We start from the raw sequence: 24,355 nt of genomic DNA, 5'->3' as shown, positions 1-24,355 counted from the left end.
TCAGGGAAGATACAAATGCGTTACCAGCAAAAGATGGCAGTGGTGGGATTCGAACCCACGCCTCCCGAGAGACTGGAGCCTTAATCCAGCGCCTTAGACCGCTCGGCCACACTACCCTTATTCACAGCTTTCCGAGAATCAAATTGTCGGCACTATGAGATAGCAGAAATATGACATGGCAACACTTTGGTTGCGGTGTGGCAGGCAAAAGCCAAGGATTTTTGCTTGTCCCCTGGAAAACACTATGTCACGCAGTCCTCGTAGTATAGTGGAAAGTGTCTCCGCCTGTCACGCGGAAGACCAGGGTTAGATTCCCTGACGGGGAGATTGTTCAGGTACCTCTAATTTTCTTCAATTACCATCTTGTTGAAATTTGAGAAGTGACCAAAGTATCATTCTCCGAATGTTGTGATGTGTGGACTCGGCATTGCTGCACAGCCCTATAGAAATCAAACAAAGTATTTTACTAGTGTTTGTTCCACCCTTGTAAATTAGGACGCAAAAGCAAGTCTTCAAAAAGGGAAAATCGTTTGTCAGAGTCAATGCGTCAAATAAAAGGTTAGGGATGCAGCAGCTGACGACCCTGACATAGCATTAGAAAAATCAACCTTGGTAGAATTAGAAAAGTCCTTAGGCGAAGCCGTATATGGTCTTATTTAGTACAACACATCTAACCACCGATGAGCAAACACTGACAACAGTTTAATTACACATATACACATACACCAATGGTTAGCCTAAAGTCAGATGGTACGGAAAACAGCTTGAATACAACCACAGACAGTCTATGTTGGTCACCTTCAAATATCATATAGACAAAGTAATGAGTGTACAAAGCCTCATGTCTGAGAGTTCAGAGTTGTCGGAGAGTTCAGAGTGTACCAAACAAAACAGGAAACGTCCTGACCTCAATTTGACTCAGTGTGCCAAACACTGCACCTACAGGAAACAGATGTTTGAGCAATAACGAACATAACAGGAAACCAAGCAAACACTGCACATACAGGAAACAGATGCTTGAGCAACAACCAACTTAACAGGAAACTAAGCGTAGTTCCTAGACACGAGACACATAGCAACCGACGTCAGTCAGTAGACTCACCAATCAGATAACTACTGGCACAGTGTATATAAGCTGCTGTACAACAAACTCTCAGACAGATCGCTTTGGGTTTTCCTGGTACTACTGTTCAAGTGTACTATACGATCTCCGCTCTCTGTAGACTGCGTTTAATAAAATACTTCTACTTGACTCAACTCCTGCCTCCTCGAATTGTTTTCCTGCTCCCGGCCCAGGTGAGACGGCACTAAAAATGCGTCTCAACAAATTTGGGGGCTCGTCCGGGATACAGGGAGTTGTGAGGAGAACATCGAGAGGACCATTCGGACCTAAAAATTTTCTTCATGGACAAAGGACAAAGACACTTACCAATAAGGTAAGCAGAAACCTGTTAAAACAAATTCTGCATATTGGAAACTACTAAAATAGTGTCCTGTCCTATGTACTTGTAGGAAAACATATAAACTAAAAGAGTCAGTAGAAGTGTAAATAACTTCGATACAGGAGGAATACACAGTAACCTCGAGAGTGGCGTAACTCCACCTGAGATCCGACGGGGTCCAGGAGCGGTTAGTACCGCGGCTGGGTTAGAGTCCCGGGGGTTGAGGTCCCTAAATTCTAGTTGTTGTTACGATATGAAAACTCCAAAAACGTTTGGGAAAATAGGTTTATAAACCTTGGAGAGATTGAAATATCGCTGTATAAAACTCCTCAAAACAACAAAATAGGTTGTTTTACGTGGGAAAAATGAGGGGAGAAGAAAAATACAGTCGAAGGAAACTGCAGTTTAAAATAGAGACTGAGTAGTCTTTCGATAACACAACTTTAAGCTGAAGAAAATACTGTGTTGGTATCAAATGTGTATATGACACTAACTTTGTGTGTGTATTTTAAGTGTTGTTGAGGTAAGAAGGGAAGTGGGGAGAATAAGACTCTGAGTAAATCGTTGTGTGAATACTCGTTGTGTGCTGGGTCTGCGGCTGATGAACTGACGGGATACCCAACGGTGTAAACGAACGTCGTTCATTCGCTACAGTTTAGGGCAGGGTGGGCGGTGAAAACCGTCCATATCTGACCAACAGACACGCAGCGAGGGCTAAACCACCCAGTTGATAAGCGAGACATCTTATCTTTGGAGTAAACGCTAAGGTTCTTGTGATAGGACACCCAGTGGGAGACCGGACCGACCTTTAGGGCCGGCCTAGAAGCTTGTCTCTCAGAGAACCGCAGTGGGCTAACGCAGCTATCTCCGGGAAGATTGTTGTCGCAATAAAACTGTGGAGCTCAGAGTCTAGTTAAAAATGGAAGGAGAGTTTGATAGAGAAATAGATGATGATGGATGGGGCCCGGTCAGCCCATATGTCACCCTATTGACCCAAATTGGATCCACAGCTAATGCCCTAGCTGCCACATCAAAGCCAACAGATAAAGAGAAGAAAGTAACAAAAGCAAAACAAAAATTAGAACAACTTATTCAGGACATGGGGAAAACATTGGAACATATAGGGCCCTTAGGACAATTGATACTTGATAAGATGAACACAGCAGCTATAAAGAGAGATGAAGCGGAAGAGCAGGGAAAGATTGCAGGTTTGTTGCAGAAGTCCAGTTGGAGGAAAAAGGAGCGCGACTGGGAGAAGGAGCGACGGGAGTGGGCTGAACTGTTGATCTGCTGACAAAGCACCAAACATCTGCACCAAAAGGAGCTTCACTCCAAATCGGTAACTGCACCTCATGTCCCCACATGTCCTCCACCCTATGCGCCTCCAACCCACGGCATGTATCCCACATTTTACATTGAAAGAGGCACACTCTGGCATTAGGAGATTTCCGCGCTGTTGCTGCTCGGTGCATGACCCAGACTAATCTTAGAGATGTAGAGACGGACGCAAAAACTCTAACACTGTCCGATGAGGTCAGATTCACCCAACTCTGCACTGCTCTTGGTGCTGCAATGCGTAGTCATTTCCCACTGCCTAATTCAGCCGTTATGCCTAAAATTAGATGGGACCCCAAACAAAACCCCAGGCAGTTTTTATGTGAAGCCAAAGAGGCCTGGACCAATCAAACCGGCCCATACCCCAGTAACACTGGGTCACAGGCCGAGTGGTTCCGACAAGCAGTTCTGAGTGGAGTGCCTGAGTCAGTGCAAACAGCCATGAAAAGTAACCCTGACATGTTACGATGTCAACTTTGTACATGGGAGAAGCATCTCGTTCATCACCTTACCACGGCTCAAGCCAAAAAAACAACAAGATGAGAAAGACAAAGCAGATTTGCAGGCACAATTACTGAAATTACAACTAGCCAAAGCTAGAGATGACTTAAACGACAAAAAGAAGGGCAAGAAAGATCAGGTCAAGGTTATGTCTCAAACTGTACAGCAGTGGGACGGCGATAACGTTCAGGAGTCTGGGACGCCACATTTCAGAAGAAGGGGAGGACAAAATAGGGGAAGGGGAGGCCCACGGGGTGGAGGAAGGAGAGGGTTTTCCAGGGGAAAGCCTCAAGGAGGAAACCAAGGCTGTTTCCTGTGTGGGGGCTCCTCCCATTGGGTGAGGGAGTGCCCATATAACCCTGCTCAGTCACAAAGAGGGTTTCCACAGAGAGGAGTTCAGAACCGGGGAGGAACACGCCCTCCTCAGTCTCAAGGGAGAGGACCCGCACCACAGTTCCCCTTGTGGCAAGACACTGAGTGACACGCCCCACAGAGAAGCCCTGGACAGCACCTTACGGCAGAACCGGTGCTGTCAGTGACAGTAAATCAGGACTTGCTGCCTTTCTTAGTGGATACCGGTGCTACCGTCTCCACTATCAAGACTGTGGAAAAGAAGCTGCTTACATCAGACGTCATAACAGTCATGGGTTTCTCTGGGGTTCCTACTATGCTGCCTTACACCAAGCCTCTCACAACACGGCTTGGCAATCAGACTGTGTTGCATCCTTTCATCTACTCCCCTGAGGTACCTTCCAACCTGTTGGGGAGAGACCTCCTGACTCGATTGTGGGCTACTATTCTCTGCTCGCCTGACGGACTAACAGTCTCATTCCCTGATGGAACATCTCTACCCTGCGCCAGTATTGAGTCTTCACATTCAAGCCAATACATGATTCAGCCAGTTGCAGACAGATCGGCTGACATCTACTGGGGTCTCCTACACAGTGAAACTAGTGATAAAGGTGGAATCCTGTCGGCTTACCTGACTTGGAAACCCTGGATCTCCCAAATACACCCCTATGTGGCCCCTCCTGACCCTCCTCATATGACATTGTTTTATGATAGAGAGGATACACAGTGGTATGAGGAACAGTTTAGCAGGGAAATAGAGGGAACTAATTGGGCTCTTTCCACTAATAACATTTATGTGGCTCCCATAGGTGTAGCGGCATAAGTTTCTCTCACCCCAGAACAACTACAGTGGTATATGATGAGTGACGAGGCTTCCCCCCATGTGTCTTTAGCCTTACATCCAGAGCACCAAGCCAAAGAGCTGGGTTCTATAGTTAAAACAGCACAACTGCAAACTGATTGGCAGAGGGTTGGCTCTTCGTTGTGGTATTCACCCGCAACTCAAATCTACAAAATACAGGTTTCTTGCACTGACCACGCTCTCCTTGAACACGCTCAAATCTCCCGCCACCATGGCCGAGAGAAAACAGATCACCCCGAAGCAGCATTGTTGTTAGATTCACTGCCTGACTCACTATGGTCCGCTGGGCCCACGGATGTTGGCCTAGTCGACTGCCCCCCAGTTACTTTCAAGCTGAAAAATAACAACCCAGTGTGGGTTCCCCAATACCCAAGTAAAAAAGACGCCGAAATCGGCATTGCAGATACCATTGAAGGTCTATTTGAAAAGGGGGTGTTGGTAGAAACATCCTCAGAATGGAACACTCCCATATGGCCCATTGAAAAGAAGGGCACTGGTAAATATCGCATGGTTCATGATCTTAGGGCCATTAACTCTGCGTTATGCACGCAAACCATCCCAGTTCCCAACCCTTACGTTGCGTTGACTAATCTTGATCCTAGCCACCAATGGTTCACCTGTATCGACCTCGCTAATGCATTTTTCTGCCTACCACTAGCCGAAGAATGTAGAAACATTTTTGCCTTCACCTACCGAGGTGTCCAACTGACCTATTCTTGTCTTCCTCAGGGATTTGCTCTATCCCCTGGCCTATTTAATCAGGTATTAAAGGATGTTTTGACGGATTGTGCTACCACCTGGAATAAAAAACATAGCACTAACTGAGGCGCACGGAGTGGGACATGTCGGGGCTGCACAGATGCAGAGAAACCTCGAAAATTGGTGGCACCCATTTTTGAAAGATATGTGTAAATATCATGTACATACTTGCCCTGAATGCACCATGTATAATGCACGACCAACAGTCAGACCGCATCCTGGACGTTTCCCTCTCGAGACGAAAACAGGGAAAGAAATCATCATAGATTACACAGATATGGTGAATTCAGTAAAAGGGTACAGGTATATGTTGGTATGTGTGGATGCGTATTCAGGTTGGCCAGAGGTACTCCCTACAAAAAGGGAAGACAGTAAGACAGTGGTGAAGTTTTTGTTAAACCAGTATATCCCCAGACATGGTTTTCCTGAGAAAATCCGATCAGATAATGGTACACATTTCAAAAACCATGATCTGCAAAAGGTTGAAGAAATGCTGGGGTTGAAACACAAGTTTGGTTCGGTCTACCACCCACAATCCCAAGGAAAGGTTGAAAGAATGAACCAAACACTCAAATCTATATTGGCAAAAATCTGTGCACTGACTAAAATTAATTGGCTAGATGCGCTACCCCTTGCCCTCATGTCTGTTAAAAGCTCAATAAACCAAAGCACGGCCTTTACTCCCTTTGAGCTGACCACAGGCAGGAGGTTTCCAGGGCCCCAGTCCAAGCTTATTGGAATCAAAGGTGATGATCAGTCATTAACCCACACACAGTATTTCCATGCTTTACAAGCCATTGTTGCAGAGTATGCCAAGCAGGTGGGGGAAAGAAACAAGGAAGACACAGCGACCCCACCAAGCACAGAGTGGGTCCTGCTGAAGGTGCTCAAGCGAAAGTGGACCGAACCCAGGTGGACGGGTCCATATCGAGTGACTGAACGCACCTCGCATGCTGTTCGGCTGAACGGCAAGGGAGACACGTGGTTCCACTGGAGCCAGTGTGCAGCGGCGGACGCCCCTGCACGCACGTTGAGAGGGACACGTACCGAGTTACGTGAACAACAACAACGGGAGAAGACCACCAATCAACAAGGGGCAGAATAATCCCCTGGTGGCATCAGGGTGAGGTAGTCTACCCAAAATCCCTGTGGGAGGAGGTGAAATAGCGCTCCTCTCCTACACGTGGTGTGCCAAACCACCAACCAGATTCGTCGAGGGACCAAGTAGATCTTATTGCCTCAGTTAGGGAAGATACAAATGCGTTATCAGCAAAAGATGGCAGTGGTGGGATTTGAACCCACGCCTCCCGAGAGACTGGAGCCTTAATCCAGCGCCTTAGACCGCTCGACCACACTACCCTTATTCCCAGCTTCCCGAGGATCAAATTGTCGGCATTATGAGATAGCAGAAATATGACATGGCAACACTTTGGTTGCGGTGTGGCAGGCAAAAGCCAAGGATGTTTGCTTGTCCCCTGGAAAACACCATGTTATACAGTCCTCGTTAGTATAGTGGACAGTATCTCCGCCTGTCACGCGGAAGACCAGGGTTCGATTCCCTGACGGGGAGATGGTTCAGGTACCTCTAATTTTCCTCAATTACCATCTTGTTGAAATTTGAGAAGTGACCAAAGTATCATTCTTCGAATGTTGTGATGTGTGGACTCGGCGTTGCTGCACAGCCCTATAGAAATCAAACACAGTATTTTACTAATGTTTGTTCCACCCTTCTAAATTAGGACGCAAAAGCAAGTCTTCAAAAAGGGAAAATCGTTTGTCAGAGTCAATGCGTCAAATAAAAGGTTAGGGATGCAGCAGCTGACGACCTCGACATAGCATTAGAAAAATCAACCTTGGTAGAATTAGAAAAGTCCTTAGGCGAAGCCCTATATGGTCTTATTTGCTACAACACATCTAACCACCGATGAGCAAACACTGACAACAGTTTAATTACACGTATACACATACACCAATGGTTAGCCTAAAGTCAGATGGTACAGAAAACAGCTTGAATACAACCACAGACAGTCTATGTTGGTCACCTTCAAATATCATATTGAGAAAGTTAAAGCTAAGGTTGGATTTGGAAACAGCATCCTAAAAAACTCTACAATACCAGCCGGGGAACATATTCTGCCACTATCCGAGCAACTGAACTCGCCCTATGAATCAAAACAGCCAAAAGTGCCTCATGTCAGGTTGCAATTACGTTGAGTCATCTTGCCGAAATCAATCCTGGCCTAAACACTGCCTGCGAGGCTCTAACTGGGTGTTTGAAATCAATTAGAACCTACAATCTCTATCTGCTGTTAGGCATTGATCCTCCGTATTATCTGACGTCAGAGGAAAAGTTCAAACAAGAAACTGACCCTCGTCTCGCTCTGTTTGACCGAGAACCTGCAACGAAGAGATTAAAATCAAGGCAAATTTCCTCCATCCTGGACAAGCCCTGACTGACAGCCATCACCGCAACAGGTTGGCCCTCTGCTAAAGCCGCAGGGAAAATGCCTCACACAACTAAACAAATCTCTTCTGCCCGGCTCCAAAGAAGTGTGGCGTTTCGGTCCTGCCAAAATCGCCCAAGATCTGAGAAACGGAACGTTGCAAGGTATCCATGAACAAATGAGGCTATGAGGATGTTCTACAGCATGTTAGTGTGGAGGAGTGCAGATGATGTGTCATTTGTTAGTCTGCTCTCTCCTGCCTGTGCAATTCAACCAACAAGATCTGGATGCTGTCAGTGACTCGGCTCGGGTGTGGGGTGAACTGGAAAGGTGTCGTGCCGTGGAACTCGAAGAGAACAAGAAAGAGGAAAGCTGGGAATCTCAGGCACCTTTTTTTGGCCAAATTGGAGCAATGTCCACATTGCCTTTATGGAAAATGTCAACAATAATGCTTTGTATATCATGAGAATAAAACATGGAAGTCACATAAGTTTTATAGAAACTGCCTGCTATGAGAACGGAATGAATAGCTTTCCCTGACCGGGAATCGAAACCGGGCCGCGGCGGTGAAAGCGCCGAATCCTAGCCACTAGACCACCAGGGAACTGATCATTTGTGCAGACACTTGTCTCCTGCAAGGTTTCTTGACAAATGTGTGAAGCACCCATTGCATTCATGTACCATGTCAGAAATTTGAATTGTATTTTTTGAACCGGGGTAACTTCTGTGTCTCAGTGAAGTGATAACCACTACACTATGGAAACTGCTGCATGAATTTGGACTTGGATGTGTATAAAATTGTACAATAGTAACAATAACGAACAGACTTTCTTTCCTCATGTCTTCTTAGTATAGTCCGTGTTGAGGATAAGGTCGTTGTTTCTACACAATGTCACCAGACAGGCTAACTCCCTCCTGTAAGTCGCTCTGTGCCGGCCACTGATACATCCTATCACTGCGGTGTCATCAGAAAATAGAAACAGATAAAAGTGGACTGAATGTCTTAAGTAGGGGCGGTGATCTTCAAACGACATGTTGATAAACACACAACCACGTCCACCTTTTAGCTTTTCCAGAGGCTGCTGGCGGGCCTTAAAACTGTGTTGGTTGTGTTTTTTTCTAATTGCATACCTGGCATTGAAAACTCCAAAACTAACGTTTGGGCCCTATTTTTGAAAGCTTTCCAAATGAGGCCAAGAGTCTTATTGCCTCAGTCAGGGAAGATACAAATGCGTTACCAGCAAAAGGTGGCAGTGGTGGGATTTGAACCCACGCCTCCCGAGAGACTGGAGCCTTAATCCAGCGCCTTAGACCGCTCGGCCACACTACCCTTACTCCCAGCTTTCCGAGGATCAAATTGTCGGCATTATGAGATAGCAGACATATGACATGGCAACACTTTGGTTGCGGTGTGGCAGGCAAAAGCCAAGGATGTTTGCTTGTCCCCTGGAAAACACTATGTCACGCAGTCCTCGTTAGTATAGTGGACAGTATCTCTGCCTGTCACGCGGAAGACCAGGGTTTGATTCCCTGACGGTGAGATGGTTCAGGTACCTCTAATTTTCTTCAATTACAATCTTGTTGAAATTTGAGAAGTGACCAAAGTATCATTCTCCGAATGTTGTGATGTGTGGACTCGGCGTTGCTGCACAGCCCTATAGAAATCAAACACAGTATTTTACTAATGTTTGTTCCACCCTTCTAAATTAGGACGCAAAAGCAAGTCTTCAAAAAGGGAAAATCGTTTGTCAGAGTCAATACGTCAAATAAAAGGTTAGGGATGCAGCAGCTGACGACCTCGACATAGCATTAGAAAAATCAACCTTGGTAGAATTAGAAAAGTCCTTAGGCGAAGCCCTATATGGTCTTATTTACTACAACACATCTAACCACCGATGAGCAAACACTGACAACAGTTTAATTACACATATACACATACACCAATGGTTAGCCTAAAGTCAGATGGTACGGAAAACAGCTTGAATACAACCACAGACAGTCTATGTTGGTCACCTTCAAATATCATATTGATAAAGTTAAAGCTAAGGTTGGATTTGGAAACAGCATCCTAAAAAACTGTACAATACCAGCCGGGGAACATATTCTGCCACTATCCGAGCAACTGAACTCGCCTTATGAATCAAAACAGCCAAAAGTGCCTCATGTCATGTTGCAATCACGTTGAGTCATCTTGCCGAAATCAATCCTGGCCTAAACACTGCCTGCGAGGCTCTAACTGGGTGTTTGAAATCAATTAGAACCTACAATCTCTATCTGCTGTTAGGCATTGATCCTCCGTATTATCTGACGTCAGAGGAAAGTTCAAACAAGAAACTGACCCTCGTCTCGCTCTGTTTGACCGAGAACCCTCAACGAAGAGATTAAAATCAAGGCAAATTTCCTCCATCCTGGACAAGCCCTGACTGACAGCCATCACCGCAACAGGTTGGCCCTCTGCTAAAGCCGCAGGGAAAATGCCTCACACAACTAAACAAATCTCTTCTGCCCGGCTCCAAAGAAGTGTGGCATTTCGGTCCTGCCTAAATCGTCCAAGATCTGAGAAACGGAACGTTGCAAGGTATCTGTGAACAAATGAGGCTATGAGGATGTTCTACAGCATGTTAGTGTGGAGGAGTGCAGATGATGTGTCATTTGTTAGTCTGCTCTCTCCTGCCTGTGCAATTCAACCAACAAGATCTGTATGCCGTCAGTGACTCGGCTCGGGTGTGGGGTGAACTGGAAAGGTGTCGTGCCGTGGAACTCGAAGAGAACAACAAAGAGGAAAGCTGGGAATCTCAGGAACCTTTTTTTGGCCAAATTGGAGCAATGTCCACATTGCCCTTATGGAAAATGTCAACGATAATGCTTTGTATATCATGAGCATAAAACATGGAAGTCACATAAGTTTTATAGAAATTGCCTGCTATGAGAACAGAATGGATAGCTTTCCCTGGGAGTGATTTAACCAGGAAGAGGGTGGGTTTAAGACCTGAAGAGGGAGTGATTTAACCAGGAAGAGGGCGGAGATAAGACCTGAAGTGGGAGTGGTTAAACCAGGAAGAGGGTGGAGTTTTAACCAGGAAGAGGATGTAGATAAGACCTGAAAAGGAATTGGTTTAACCAGGAAGAGGGTGGAGTTTTAACCAGGAAGAGGGTGGCGTTGAGACCTGAAGAGGGAGTGATTTAACCAGGAAAAGGGTGGAGTTTTAACCAGAAAGAGGGTGGAGTTTTAACCAGGAAGAGGGTGGGTTTACGACCTGAGGAGGTCGGGTTAAGACCCGAGGAGGGAGTGATTTAACCAGGAAAAGGGTGGGTTTAAGACCTGGAGAGGGATTGGTTAAGAGGGAACAAAGGAGGGTTGAGGTCAGTTTTTAAGGAAGCTTGAGAATGTCATCTGATCAGCATCTGACCAGCCATTTGACAGTTTAAATGTTTACGATCGTCGCACACCGAAGCTTGAGAATGTCATCTGATCAGCATCTGACCAGCCATTTGACAGTTTAAATGTTTACGATCGTTTGAAACAACTTCCAGACCTCACGAAAACATATTTAAACGATTGGGAGGAACTAATTAGATTAAGGTTAACCATATGTTTGACCCTGCTTCGATGTAAGTTGCTGGGAATGTTCCGTGGGAAGATGTGGACATGCACACACGCACGCACACACGCACACACACACACACACGCATAAACACACACACACACACACACACACACACACCATTACCTCTGCTTTACCACGTTATTAGACAATTGTTTAACTCCTTTTAAGCATTTAAACGTTGAAAGCATTGCACGTGTACGACGTTGTAATACTTTTCTTTTTTTTACCAGCCGATGACGACGAAGTGAAAGACGAAGAATTTTGTTTGATCGATCTTACAAAGTTGGAAGATGATTATCGAGGTGTGTTTAAACCTTCGAATTATTTAATATTATGTGTATTCATTATTTTGTTTCATAGAGGAATTGCCTTAAGATCCTAACGCGATCGTTTTAACACAATCGCAGTCTGGTGAGTCAAATGATTCTCATTTTACAAGAAAAAAACATGCGGTATACAATACATATATACATATATTTACTTACAGATTTTCCGTTTACATCTCCGGCTCGCTGGTCTCCCTTAACGCTGGCGGGTCCGTCAACGGCCGTCGAAGAGAGTCGGCCATTCCAGGCAGAGGAGAAGGCTTGATTCCGCCAAAGACTCCAGACATCGAAACCTTGGTACGGGACAATATCATCGAAAACAACGGCGAATGTCCGACATGCCCCCGCCGTAAGTTTTTCTTGCTTTCTGTAAGCTTTTTAAGATTCTCCGCGGTTTTAAAGAACTCCTGTCACTCCTCTGTCTTCCGCTCAAATGAATTTCGCGGGCTAAGGGTAATGGGCGGGGACTGATTCCGGAGGTGGGCGGTTGCTTCCAGCAAGCAACCTTCTGGTGTGCATTAGCACTACCTACTGAAATGGAGTGTGGACCAAGATGGATCCCTACTCTATATTCTTTTATTTAACCCAATGTTTTTTAAATACGTGTATAATGCTTTATATCCTATGTGTTGTGAATTCCATCCTACTATATCTTCCAAGGAACCCAAAGAAATGTTACCACACCTCCTGCTTTATTTATTCTGTAGATTGCCTGAACTATTTCATAAACTAAATCTTGTCTTGTTTCTGATGCTATGTTTTTTTTTTATGCTCATCAATGCACTGCTGGAGTCCGAGCACACAACTACTTTCCTTGCTTTACCTATTCCTATCTTTACGAATCGTTATATATCCTTTTATTATAAAGTTTAATTTTGGCTTCAGCCATGTTTCTTGAATACAAATGATATGTGGTTTAGTTTTCATATTTTTAATATATCCTTTTAATTCATGTTCGTTTGCTATCAAACTTCCGGCATTCCATCGGACAATTAAAAGGTTGTTGGAATGTGGTAACATGACTCCGTCACGTCTAGTCTCTGTAGTACAGCTTGCACCCGGTCCCAAAATAGTTCTTTCAACAACTTTGCTGCTGCTTTGACAATTATTTTGATCTTCTCAGTCTTATTTCTAGCCTGTTCTGTACAGTTTATTACGTAAGCCAGGAATACAACTAGTTTGTCCGTGGAAATTCCTGTATTTGTTGCCTCTTGTTTTTTTTTATTTCTTGAACTATTCATACTTCTGTTCTTTTCTACACTTTCTTGGTTTCTCACTTTAAATGCCTCTGCGTATGTAATATTTATTTCAACTTTGATTTGTTGTACTTCTGTTGCCTGTTTCTTGATGTATGGCTTTTGATTATTTCTTTTTTCAATCTACAATTCCAATAAATAACACGTATTTCCAGATTACTGATAACTTTTTCAAAATAAAATGTAATTCCTGAATAAGATAATTGTATCGAATCCAATGGATTGTCTGGTCCTAAAACCTCTTTGTAATGTTTGTTTGATTCCTCAAAAATACGACACAGTCTAATTTGAAAAACATATGTGCCTCGTCGGCTGTAGTAAAAAAAACAAACCCATGCCTCCTCGGTCTAACCTTTCCCAGCCCCTTTTCTGCCGTATCAAAGACGGATCAGAGACCACCTTTGCCCCTAACCCCCACTTCTTCTCCACTACCAAGAGAACAGTAATTAATCCGAGCTGAGTTTTTTAAAATATTCCAACATTACTTTTTACTTTCATTTTGTATCAAAGCTGAGTTGTGCTCGCTGGTTTATTTTGCAAATGAACATGATCATGTACAAGACTCGCTTACCCACAATGCACTGCAGCCCAACGCTCCTGGTCGGATGTTTGTATCGGGGTTCATGGAGAGATGCGGTAAAGAGTGGTAGCCAAGACACACGGTCACACACGGTCACACTCGGCAATTATTTTGACCTGGGGAACAGATTTAGAGGAAAAAATGGGGCCGGGATATCTGATTTTCAGGTACAAAAAACTTCACAATGACACAAAATAAACACAACAGTTACACCTCACACTAAATACAAGACATTTACTTGTACGTTCAAAAGACAGAATAGAACAAGACAAGACATGCAATGCTATCTACAAAATGTTATGTAAATGTTAGTCATTACGCATGTGGCTATGGTTTTGATGTATTTGTTACAGACATGTTTACGTCAAGTAACATCACATGGTTCCATTTGCACCTTTCAACAAATGTGAAAAGGAATATTAAGAAGTAAAACTTATATTTAATCCTACCTCTTCTCCGAGCACATGGTGACTGTACATACGGGTCGAAAAATGTTGACCTAATTCAGCATTTCTCAAAGTGTGGGGAATAGAGACATGACAGGTGGGGCGCGAGGAACGGCAGGAAATTTCACTTTAATTTTTTTTTTTTTTTTTTTTACCATGCTTTCATTTTCTATACACACTGTTAATCACTTTGTGATTCTGTCTGTGAAATCCGCCGTGTAAATAAATGTAAATTACTTATTTTTCCTGTAGGCTTTAAATTTCTCGGTAGGAGCGAAAGCTGGACAGACATAGCAACATTAACTTTTGCAGGCGGGGCTAAGAGGAACAAACATTCGCGCGGACTTTGTAAGATCGTTTGAACAAATTTCTTCGTCTTTCACTTCAACGTCATCGGCTGGTTTATAAAAAAAGTATTACAACGTCGTACACGTGCAATGCTTTTAACGTTTAAATGCTTAAAAGGAGTTAAACCATTGTCTAATAACTTGGTAAAGCAGAGGTAATGGTGTGTGTGTGTGTGTGCGTGTGTGTGTGTGTGTGTGTGTGCGTGTGTGCGTGCGTGTGTGCGTGTCCACATCTTCCCACGTAACATTCCCAGCCATCAATACATCGAAGCAGGGTCAAACATATGGTTAACCTTAACCTAATTAGTTCCTCCCAATCGTTTAAATATGTTTTCGTGAGGTCTGGAAGTTGTTTCAAACGATCGTAAACATTTAAACTGTCAAATGGCTGGTCAGATGCTGATCAGATGACATTCTCAAGCTTCCTTAAAACCTGACCTCAACCTGAACCCTCCTTTGTTCCCTCTTAACTAATCCCTCTCCAGGTCTTAAACCCACCCTCTTCCTGGTTAAATCACTCCCTCTTCAGGTCTTAAACCCACCCTCTTCAGGTCTTAAACCCACCCTCTTCCTGGTTAAAACTCCACCCTCTTCCTGGCTAAAACTCCACCCTTTTCGTGGTTAAATCGCCCCCTCTTCGGGTCTAAAACCCACCTCTTCCTGGTTAAAACTCCACCATTTTCCTGGTTAAATAACTCCCTATTCAGGTCTTAACTACACCCTCTTCCTGGTTAAAACTCCACCCTCTTCATGGTTAAACCACTACCACTTCAGGTCTTAACTCTGCCCTCTCCCACGTTAAAATTCCACCCTCTTCCGGGGTAAGCCACACCCAATTGATCTTGACCTTTGACCCTTGAACTTGACCTTTGACCTCGACCTTTGAACTTGACCCCTCATAAATCGTTGATTTATGACCCCTCATAAATCATTGATTTATGACCCCCCCATAAATCTTTTTTTGACAGAAGGTGTCAACCCACGCCTCCAGAGAGACTGGAGCCTTAATCCAGCGCCTTAGACAGCTCGGCCACACTACCCTTATTCCCAGCTTTCCGTGGATCAAATTGGCGGCATTATGAGATAGCAGAAATATGACATGGCAACACTTTGGTTGCGGTGTGGCAGGCAAAAGCCAAGGATGTTTGCTTGTCCCCTGGAAAACACAATGTTACGCAGTCCTCGTTAGTATAGTGGACAGTATCTCCGCCTGTCACGCGGAAGACCAGGGTTTGATTCCCTGACGGGGAGATGGTTCAGGCACCTCTAATTTTCTTCAATTACCATCTTGTTAAAATTTGAGAAGTGACCAAAGTATCATTCTCCGAATGTTGTGATGTGTGGACTCGGCGTTGCTGCACAGCCCTATAGAAATCAAACACAGTATTTTACTAATGTTTTTTCCACCCTTCTAAATTAGGACGCAAAAGCAAGTCTTCAAAAAGGGAAAATCGTTTGTCAGAGTCAATGCGTCAAATAAAAGGTTAGGGATGCAGCAGCTGACGACCTCGACATAGCATTAGAAAAATCAACCTTGGTAGAATTAGAAAAGTCCTTAGGCGAAGCCCTATATGGTCTTATTTACTACAACACATCTAACCACCGATGAGCAAACACTGACAACAGTTTAATTACACATATACAAATACACCAATGGTTAGCCTAAAGTCAGATGGTACGGAAAACAGCTTGAATACAACCACAGACAGTCTATGTTGGTCACCTTCAAATATCATATTGAGAAAGTTAAAGCTAAGGTTGGATTTGGAAACAGCATCCTAAAAAACTGTATAATACCAGCCGGGGAACATATTCTGCCACTATCCGTGCAACTGAACTCGCCTTATGAATCAAAACAGCCAAAAGTGCCTCATGTCATGTTGCAATCACGTTGAGTCATCTTGCCGAAATCAATCCTGGCCTAAACACTGCCTGAGAGGCTCTTACTGGGTGTTTGAAATCAATTAGAACCTACAATCTCTATCTGCTGTTAGGCATTGATCCTCCGTATTATCTGACGTCAGAGGAAAAGTTCAAACAAGAAACTGACCCTCGTCTCGCTCTGACCGAGAACCTGCAACGAAGAGATTAAAATCCAGGCAAATTTCCTCCATCCTGGACAAGCCCCGACTGACAGCCATCACCGCAACAGGTTGGCCCTCTGCTAAAGCTGCAGGGAAAATGCCTCCCACAACTAAACAAATCTCTTCTGCCCGGCTCCAAAGGAGTGTGGCGTTTTGGTCCTGCCTAAATCGCCCAAGATCTGAGAAACGGAACTTTGCAAGGTATCCATGAACAAACGAGGCTATGAGGATGTTCTACAGCATGTTAGTGTGGAGGAGTGCAGATGATCTGTCATTTGTTTGTCTGCTCTCTCCTGCCTGTGCAATTCAACCAACAAGATCTGGATGCCGTCAATGACTCGGCTCGGGTGTGGGGTGAACTGGAAAGGTGTCGTGCCGTGGAACTCGAAGAGAACAAGAAAGAGGAAAGCTGGGAATCTCAGGCACCTTTTTTTGGCCAAATTGGAGCAATGTCCACATTGCCTTTATGGAAAATGTCAACCATAATGCTTTGTATATCATGAGCATAAAACATGGAAGTCACATAAGTTTTATAGAAATTGCCTGCTATGAGAACGGAATGGATAGCTTTCCCTGACCGGGAATCGAACCCGGGCCGCGGCGGTGAAAGCGCCGAATCCTAGCCACTAGACCACCAGGGAACTAATCCTTTTTTTTTCAGACACTTGTCTCATGCATGGTTTCTTGACAAATGTGTGAAGCACCCGTTGCATTCATGTACCATGTCAGAAATGTGAATTGTATTTTTTGAACCGGGGTAACTTCTGTGTCTCAGTGAAGTGATAACCACTACACTATGGAAACTGCTGCATGAATTTGGACTTGGATGTGTAAAAATTGTACAATAGTAACAGACTTTCTTTCCTCACGTCTTCTTAGTGTAGTCCGTGTTGAGGATAAGGTTGTTGTTTCTACACAATGTCACCAGACAGGCTAACTCCCTCCTGTAAGTCGCTCTGTGCCGGCCACTGATACATCCTATCACTGCGGTGTCATCAGAATACAGAAACAGATAAAAGTGGACTGAATGTCTTAAGTAGGGGCGGTGATCTTCAAACAACATGTTGATAAACACACAACCACGTCCACCTTTGAGCTTTTCCAGAGGCTGCTGGCGGGCCTTAAAACTGTGCTGGTTGTGTTTTTTTCTCATTGCATACCTGGCATGGAAAACTCCAAAGCTAATGTTTGGGCCCTATTTTTGAAAGCTTTCCAAATGAGGCCAAGAGTCTTATTGCCTCAGTCAGTGAAGATACAAATGCGTTACCAGCAAAAGTTGGCAGTGGTGGGATTTGAACCCACGCCACCCGAGAGACTGGAGCCTTAATCCAGCGCCTTAGACCGCTCGGCCACACTACCCTTATTCCCTGCTTCCCGAGGATCAAATTGTCGGCATTATGAGATAGCAGAAATATGACATGGCAACACTTTGGTTGCGGTGTGGCAGGCAAAAGCCAAGGATGTTTGCTTGTCCCCTGGAAAACACCATGTCATACAGTCCTCGTTAGTATAGTGGACAGTATCTCCGCCTGTCACGCGGAAGACCAGGGTTCGATTCCCTGACGGGGAGATGGTTCAGGTACCTTTAGTTTTCTTCAACTACCATCTTGTTGAAATTTGAGAAGTGACCAAAGTATCCTTCTCCGAATGTTGTGATGTGTGGACTCGGTGTTGCTGAACAGCCCTATAGAAATCAAACACAGTATTTTACTAATGTTTGTTCCACCCTTCTAAATTTGGACGCAAAAGCAAGTCTTCAAAAAGGGAAAATCGTTTGTCAGAGTCAATGCGTCAAGTAAAAGGTCAGGGATGCAGCAGCTGATGACCTCGACATTAGATAGAGATTAGATAGTACTTTATTTATTCCGCCAGGAGAGTTCCTTCAGGAAAATTTAAATTTTCAGCACAATCCCATTCAAGTTTAGACAAACATTACAGGGAGACAGAACAGGATCGCTGACGGGTCTGCCGGCTTCCAGCGCCCCTTACAAAAAAGATGAAATAAAGGTAAACAAAGGGGGGGAGGGGGGAGAAAAAAATAGAAGATTAAAATAAAATTAAAAAAATCGGTCTTTGCCTGGGCCCTGGAGAGGAGGTGCAGACTGAGGCCAAGGGAAAAAAACAAATAAATTAAAAAAATAAAAAAACAACTCATAACCATGGTACACATCCCTCTTCCATGTGTGTAAGAGGGAAACATCAAACATCAAAGAACACAGAGGACATTAAAGACATTAAAGCAGCAGATACAACCAGACACATCTACATACAGCTATGAATAAAAAGTAAAATAAACATATCCACTGTGGTGGCATCTGCGTTGTTCCACGCCATCGTCTGCTGGGGAGGAGGAAGCATGGTCAGAGACAGAAGCAGACCCAACAAAGCAACCAAGACAGCCGACTCCACTCTCGGCCAGTGTCCAGTCCGAATGGATGAGCGAGGATACGTCCAAGGTGACCGAGGTGTCCGACACCTGCTCACCCAGTCAAGACACCGCGAAACCTCTCCGTCCCAGTGCTCAGTGCTAGCTCCGCAGCTCCTGTCTCTTCATCCGCATCTCCTCCAGTACATCCAAACATACTCTGGTGTAGCAGACACCCAGCAGCTGGTCTCCATAGCCAAAAGGCTCCCGGGAGGCAGATCCAGAAGTCCATGAAAAAAGCACCACAGAGGTCACGAAAGTGCCACCCCTTGTCACACAGTCCCAAAGGGTCCCGGACCAAAAGGCAAAAAAATATAATAAGACATGAAAACAAGAGGGAAACACAAAAGGATGACACAAGAGCACAGAGCTCCTGCCTACAGCAGCCACTACAGCAGCGCCATCTTGGAAAAAAGCAGCGCCATCTTGGAAAAAAAAAATAGCATTAGAAAAATCAACCTTGGTAGAATTAAAAAAGTCCTTAGGCGAAGCCCTATATGGTCTTATTTACTACAACACATCTAACCACCGATGAGCAAACACTGACAACAGTTTAATTACACATATACACATACACCAATGGTTAGCCTAAAGTCAGATGGTACGGAAAACAGCTTGAATACAACCACAGACAGTCTATGTTGGTCACCTTCAAATACCATATTGAGAAAGTTAAAGCTAAGGTTGGATTTGGAAACAGCATCCTAAAAAACTGTACAATACCAGCCGGGGAACATATTCTGCCACTATCCGAGCAACTGAACTCGCCTTATGAATCAAAACAGCCAAAAGTTCCTCATGTCAGGTTGCAATCACGTTGAGTCATCTTGCCGAAATCAATCCTGGCCTAAACACTGCCTGCGAGGAGGCTCTAACTGGGTGTTTGAAATCAATTAGAACCTACAATCTCTATCTGCTGTTAGGCATTGATCCTCCGTATTATCTGACGTCAGAGGAAAAGTTCAAACAAGAAACTGACCCTCGTCTTAGTCTGTTTGACCGAGAACCAGCAACGAAGAGATTAAAATCAAGGCCAATTTCTCCATCCTCGAAAAGCCCTGACTGACAGCCATCACCGCAACAGGTTGGCCCTCTGCTAAAGCCGCAGGGAAAATGCCTCACACAACTAAACAAATCTCTTCTGCCCGGCTCCAAAGAAGTGTGGCGTTTTGGTCCTGCCTAAATCGCCCAAGATCTGAGAAACGGAACGTTGCGAGGTATCCATGAACAAACGAGGCTATGAGGATGTTCTACAGCATGTTAGTGTGGAGGAGTGCAGATGATGTCATTTGTTAGTCTGCTCTCTCCTGCCTGTGCAATTCAACCAACAAGATCTGGATGCCGTCAGTGACTCGGCTCGGGTGTGGGGTGAACTGGAAAGGTGTCGTGCCGTGGAACTCGAAGAGAACAAGAAAGAGGAAAGCTGGGAATCTCAGGCACCTTTTTAGGGCCAAACTGGTGCAATGTCCACATTGCCTTTATGGAAAATGTCAACGATAATGCTTTGTATATGATGAGCATAAAACATGGAAGTCACATAAGTTTTATAGAAATTGCCTGCTATGAGAACGGAATGGCTAGCTTTCCCTGACCGGGAATCGAACCCGGGCCGCGGCGGTGAAAGCGCCGAATCCTAGCCACTAGACCACCAGGGAACTAATCCTTTTTTTTTCAGACACTTGTCTCATGCATGGTTTCTTGACAAATGTGTGAAGCACCCATTGCATTCATGTACCATGAAATGTGAATTGTATTTTTTGAACCGGGGTAACTTCTGTGTCTCAGTGAAGTGATAACCACTACACTATGGAAACTGCTGCATGAATTTGGACTTGGATGTGTAAAAATTGTACAATAGTAACAATAAAGAACAGACTTTCTTTCCTCATGTCTTCTTAGTGTAGTCCGTGTTGAGGATAAGGTTGTTGTTTCTACACAATGTCACCAGACAGGCTAACTCCCTCCTGTAAGTCGCTCTGTGCCGGCCAGTGATATGTCCTATCACTGCGGTGTCATCAGAATATAGAAACAGATAAAAGTGGACTGAATGTCTTAAGTAGGGGCGGTGATCTTCAAACGACATGTTGATAAACACACAACCACGTCCACCTTTGAGCTTTTCCAGAGGCTGCTGGCGGGCCTTAAAACTGTGCTGGTTGTGTTTTTTTCTCATTGCATCCCTGGCATGGAAAACTCCAAAGATAACATTTGGGCCCTATTTTTCAAAGCTTTCCAAATGAGGCCAAGAGTCTTATTGCCTCAGTCAGGGAAGATACAAATGCGTTACCTGCAAAATATGGCAGTGGCAGGATTTGAACCCATGCCTCCCGAGAGACTGGAGCCTTAATCCAGCGCCTTAGACCGCTCGGCCACACTACCCTTATTCCCAGCTTTCCGAGGATCAAATTGTTGGCATTATGAGATAGCAGAAATATGATATGGCAACACTTTGGTTGCGGTGTGGCAGGCAAAAGCCAAGGATGTTAGAAAATGTAAGGGGACACCTTCTGTCAAAAAATGATTTATGGGGGGTCATAAATCAATGATTTATGAGGGGTCAAGTTCAAAGGTCAAAGGTCAAGTTCAAGGGTCAAAGTCAAGTGGGTGTGGCTGACCCTGGAAGAGGGTAGAGATAAGACCTGAGGTGGGAGTGGTTTAACCAGGAAGAGGGTGTAGTTTTAACCAGGAAGAGGGTGGAGTTTTAACCTGGAAGAGGGGGGTTTAAGACTTGAAGGGGGAGTGACTTAACCAGGAAGAGGGTGGGTTTAAGACCCAGAGAGGGAGTGATTTAACCAGGAAGAGGGTGGAGATAAGACCTGAAGTGGGAGTGGCTAAACCAGGAAGAGGGTGGAGTTTTAACCAGGAAGAGGATGGAGTTAAGACCTGAAAAGGAATTGGTTTAACCAAGAAGAGGGTGGAGTTTTAACCAGGAAGAGGGTGGAGTTAAGACCTGAAGAGGGAGTGATTTAACCAGGAAAAGGGTGGAGTTTTAACCAGGAAGAGGGTGGAGTTTTAACCAGGAAGAGGGTGGGTTTAAGACCTGAAGAGGGTCGGTTTAAGACCTGAAGAGGGAGTGATTTAATCAGGAAGAGGGTGGGTTCAAGACCTGGAGAGGGATGTGTTAAGAGGGAACAAAGGAGGGTTCAGGTTGAGGTCAGTTTTTAAGGAAGCTTGAGAATGTCATCTGATCAGCATCTGACCAGCAATTTGACAGTTTAAATTTTTACGATCGTCGCACACCGAAGCTTGAGAATGTCATCTGATCAGCATCTGACCAGCCATTTGACAGTTTAAATGTTTACGATCGTTTGAAACAACTTCCAGACCCCACGAAAACATATTTAAACGATTGGGAGGAACTAATTAGGTTAAGGTTAACCATATGTTTGACCCTGCTTCGATGTATTGATGGCTGGGAATGTTACGTGGGAAGATGTGGACACGCACAAACGCACGCACATACACACACGCACACACACATACACACACACACACACACACACCATTACCTTTGCTTTACCACGTAATTAGACAATGGTTTAACTCCATTTAAGCATTTAAACGTTAAAAGCATTGCACGTGTACGACGTTGTAATACTTTTCTTTTTTTTACCAGCAGATGACGACGAAGTGAAAGACGAAGAACTTTGTTTGATCGATCCTACAAAGTTGGAAGATGATTATAAAGGTGTGTTTAACCCTTCGAATTATTTAATATTATGTGTATTCATTATTTTGTTTCATAGAGGAATTGCCTTAAGATCCTAACGCGATCGTTTTAACACAATCGCAGTCTGGTGAGTCAAATGATTCTCATTTTACAAGAAAAAAACATGCGGTATACAATACATATATACATATATTTACTTACAGATTTTCCGTTTGCATCTCCGGCTCGCTGGTCTCCCTTAACGCTGTCGGGTCCGTCAACGGCCGTCGAAGAGACTCGGCCATTCCAGGCAGAGGAGAAGGCTTGATTCCGCCAAAGACTCCAGACATCGAAACCTTGGTCCGGGACAATATGATCGAAAACAACGGCGAATGTCCGACATGCCCCCTGCCGTAAGTTTTTCTTGCTTTCTGTAAGCTTTTTAAGATTCTCCGCGGTCTTAAAGAACTCCTCTCACTCCTCTGTCTTCCGCTCAAATGAATTTCGCGCCTAAGGGGAATGGGCGGGGACTGATTCCGGAGGTGGGCGGTTGTTTCCAGCAAGCAACCTTCTGGTGTGCATTAGCGCCACCTACTGAAATGGAGTGTGGACCAAGATGGATCCCTACTCTATATTCTTTTATTTAACCCAATGTGTTTTAAATACGTGTATAATGCTTTATATCCTATGTGTTGTGAATTCCATCCTACTATATCTTCCAAGGAACCCAAAGAAATGTTACCACACCTCCCGCTTTATTTATTCTGTAGATTGCCTGAACTATTTCATAAACTAAATCTTGTCTTGTTTCTGATGCTATGTTTTTTTTTTATGCTCATCAATGCACTGCTGGAGTCCGAGCACACAACTACTTTCCTTGCTTTGTTTTCCTCTATCCAGTTAACTGCCTTATAAATTGCTACCAATTCCCCCGTAAAAACAGATAGTTTATCACTGATTATTTTATTTAATACTATGTTTCCTTGTGGGATAACTGCTGCAGCTTCTACCTTACTTTTTATAGTTTTTGATGCATCCGTATATATATCATATCTCAATCTATTTTTCTATCTGGTAACTATTTAAATTTCTATTCTTTAGTTATTGCGTGTTTTCTTTTGGGTTATCAAACATCCACGGTGGTATTGCAGGAATTGGTACTGTAGGACTAACTTTAATATTGTCAATTTTAACTTTATTACATATGTCTCCTATAATCCACCCAAAACTATTATTTTTTTTCTCTTTTTCTTGGCAGTTTGGTAGCACTGGACAAGTGGGATATCCTTGCTTGGATCCTTTTAAAGTTGCCCGATAAACTGCTGAAAGTTGATCTCTCCTCTTGTACAAAGGTTTTTCGTTCATTTTTACTTGTAATACTGCCACTAGGGTTGATGTAGTAGCTCCACAACATAACCTTAAAGCCTGTGACTGGATCCAGTCTATTTTCCCAAGTCATGTTTTTGAAGCAGATTGGTAAATAATGCATCCGTAATCAATAACAGATGGAATTAAAGTGATATATATACATATATTGTTTTCAACGTCAACCTATCAGCCCCCCAATCATTACCCCTCAAAGCCCTCATTATATTTAACACCTTTTTACTTTTCCCCCTATTTTTAATTTTCCTGAAGGGACACTCCTGAACGAATAAATAAAGTACTATCTGATCTAATCTAATCAAATCTATTTTGCTGATGTGGGTTGACTAGTTCATATTTTTATCAAACCATATTCCTAAATATTTAAATACTTGTACCTCTTCTATATTTTCACCGTAGAGTTTTTATTTGGAGCTTGTTTTGTACTTTTCTCTTTGTAAAATGTATGACTTTTGTCTTTCCAACAGAGAATCTTAAACCCCAAGCCGTTCCCCAGTCTTGAACATTATTTACCACTTTGTTAGTTTTTTGATTATTTATTTTAACTCTAAATA

General features: G+C 43.9%; 10 non-coding genes across 10 annotated transcripts; 2 read left to right on the top strand and 8 right to left on the bottom strand.

Annotated features, from left to right (window-relative positions):
• Positions 1-34: 34 nt before the first annotated feature.
• Positions 35-116, bottom strand: trnal-aag (transfer RNA leucine (anticodon AAG)). The gene has a single exon. It is a non-coding gene; the product is annotated as a tRNA-Leu (tRNA).
• Positions 117-6,527: 6,411 nt separating this feature from the next.
• Positions 6,528-6,609, bottom strand: trnal-aag (transfer RNA leucine (anticodon AAG)). The gene has a single exon. It is a non-coding gene; the product is annotated as a tRNA-Leu (tRNA).
• Positions 6,610-6,748: 139 nt separating this feature from the next.
• On the top strand, positions 6,749-6,820 carry trnad-guc (transfer RNA aspartic acid (anticodon GUC)). Its single transcript has one exon. It is a non-coding gene; the product is annotated as a tRNA-Asp (tRNA).
• Positions 6,821-8,226: 1,406 nt separating this feature from the next.
• Positions 8,227-8,298, bottom strand: trnae-uuc (transfer RNA glutamic acid (anticodon UUC)). The gene has a single exon. It is a non-coding gene; the product is annotated as a tRNA-Glu (tRNA).
• A 644-nt stretch (positions 8,299-8,942) lies between these two features.
• trnal-aag (transfer RNA leucine (anticodon AAG)) lies at positions 8,943-9,024 on the bottom strand. The gene has a single exon. It is a non-coding gene; the product is annotated as a tRNA-Leu (tRNA).
• Positions 9,025-16,910: 7,886 nt separating this feature from the next.
• trnae-uuc (transfer RNA glutamic acid (anticodon UUC)) lies at positions 16,911-16,982 on the bottom strand. Its single transcript has one exon. It is a non-coding gene; the product is annotated as a tRNA-Glu (tRNA).
• A 636-nt stretch (positions 16,983-17,618) lies between these two features.
• Positions 17,619-17,700, bottom strand: trnal-aag (transfer RNA leucine (anticodon AAG)). Its single transcript has one exon. It is a non-coding gene; the product is annotated as a tRNA-Leu (tRNA).
• Positions 17,701-17,839: 139 nt separating this feature from the next.
• On the top strand, positions 17,840-17,911 carry trnad-guc (transfer RNA aspartic acid (anticodon GUC)). The gene has a single exon. It is a non-coding gene; the product is annotated as a tRNA-Asp (tRNA).
• A 2,438-nt stretch (positions 17,912-20,349) lies between these two features.
• Positions 20,350-20,421, bottom strand: trnae-uuc (transfer RNA glutamic acid (anticodon UUC)). Its single transcript has one exon. It is a non-coding gene; the product is annotated as a tRNA-Glu (tRNA).
• Positions 20,422-21,063: 642 nt separating this feature from the next.
• trnal-aag (transfer RNA leucine (anticodon AAG)) lies at positions 21,064-21,145 on the bottom strand. Its single transcript has one exon. It is a non-coding gene; the product is annotated as a tRNA-Leu (tRNA).
• Between the last annotated feature and the right edge of the window lie 3,210 nt (positions 21,146-24,355).

The sequence above is a fragment of the Nerophis ophidion genome, linkage group LG02, assembly GCF_033978795.1.
Source record: "Nerophis ophidion isolate RoL-2023_Sa linkage group LG02, RoL_Noph_v1.0, whole genome shotgun sequence".
In the NCBI taxonomy this organism is placed as follows: domain Eukaryota; kingdom Metazoa; phylum Chordata; class Actinopteri; order Syngnathiformes; family Syngnathidae; genus Nerophis; species Nerophis ophidion.
Note: the sequence above shows the minus strand (reverse complement) of the source record. Positions and strands in the feature narration are given on the sequence as shown.